The sequence below is a fragment of the Crocodylus porosus genome, unplaced genomic scaffold (assembly GCF_001723895.1).
Source record: "Crocodylus porosus isolate Cpor-Errol unplaced genomic scaffold, CroPor_comp1, whole genome shotgun sequence".
Taxonomy (NCBI): domain Eukaryota; kingdom Metazoa; phylum Chordata; order Crocodylia; family Crocodylidae; genus Crocodylus; species Crocodylus porosus.
The window spans coordinates 279,525-280,980 of NW_017728922.1; positions in this window are offsets into that span (position 1 = coordinate 279,525).

Consider the following 1,456-nt stretch of genomic DNA (forward strand, 5'->3'; position numbering starts at 1 on the left):
CCGTTAATCCCCAGGGATTTCGGGCCCTGCTAAGGGGATTGCCAGGCCTCCGGCTTTGCTGAGCTCCTCCATCCTGCCCGGCTCCTGCACCGAGGCTCATAGGCCGGCACCGCCACCGCCACCGCCACCTTGTTGCCGTGGCGACGCAGTCGGCTCGGTGATGAAGCTGATGCAAACGCGGTGGTGATGAAGCTGATGCTGGCGAGGTGGGGCTGGAGCGGAGGGGCAAGGCGCCGGGATCGGGGGCCTTGCCCGTCCTGGCCACGTGGGATCCGTCTGGGCCGGCGTCGGTGCCCCCCTCGCCCACGGCCTGGCACGTCCAGACAGGCCCAAAGGGGGTCCCGGCCTCCCCGCAGCTGTGCGGGGCTCACCCAGCGCCTGCGCCTGCACCACCCAGAAGCCGCCTGCCCCCAGGGCTGCCCCGGCAGAGAGCGGCAGGGCAAAGGCTGCGACCCGGGGCGGGAGGCCGCGTCCACGGGACCGTGCCGCAAAGCCGGCGCGTCGGCCACGGGCTCCGGCCGGGCTGGGGCAGGCGGCTGCCAAAGCCAGGCTGAGGTGCGGCTGGCAGCTCCGGAGCCAGCGCTGGGGAGAGCTCGCGGCACGGCCTGCGGTCGGCTTGCCGGGCCCGCGGGGCCGGGGAGTGCGTCCGCTGCTGCTCGGGGGGCAGGCTTGGCGGGGCAGGGCCTGGGGGGCACGACCTGCGGCTGCGACGCCGCAGGAGAAGGCGTGGGGGGACCTGGGCTCGGGAAGCCGCCAGTGCCTCCTCCCGGGGCAGGCAGTGCTGCAAAGAGCCACTGACCGCGGAGGGCACCTCCCCTGTGCACGCGCGCACGCAAATGTGCTCGCACACAGAACACCTGCGCACGCAGAACACCCGCATGTGCGCACACAGCACCCGCGGGAGGGACTCTGGCCGCAGCTCCAGGCCTGGCTGGGGGGCTAGGGCAGGGCCATCCGCCTGCCTGCAGCCGCCCACCCCAGAAGCAGCTGCATTTCTAGTCGCAGGGGAAAGCAGCGTGTGCCGAGGTGTGCAATGCAGCCTCTCCTGCACCTCTAGGGGCGGGGACAGCGGAGCACGCAGTGCTGTGCGGCCTGCTGCCAGAGGCCGGGCTGGGGCTGGGGCTGGGGGCACCGCCGTCCTCTCGTTCCGGGCCGCCAGGCCCGAGTCCAGCCGCGTGTCGCGGGGGTCTGAAGCATCCCCAGAGGCACTGGGTGCTGGCTGCAGCCCAGGCTGGCGAGGCTTAGCACCAGCCTCAGAGGTCCCGGCCAGATGGAGGGTCTCGCCCGCGCTCAGGCTCAGAGCGACGCTGCCTTGGGGGAGGCAGGGATTTCCCCATGGTCGGGGTGGCAGGACGGCAGGGGTTCCCTCTGCCCGGGCTCCCCGGAGCGTGCGTTAGCAAATCTGCAGCAGCCGGACGCTGGTCCCCGGCTTCACCGGGGCGGGCTGGGGTGTGAG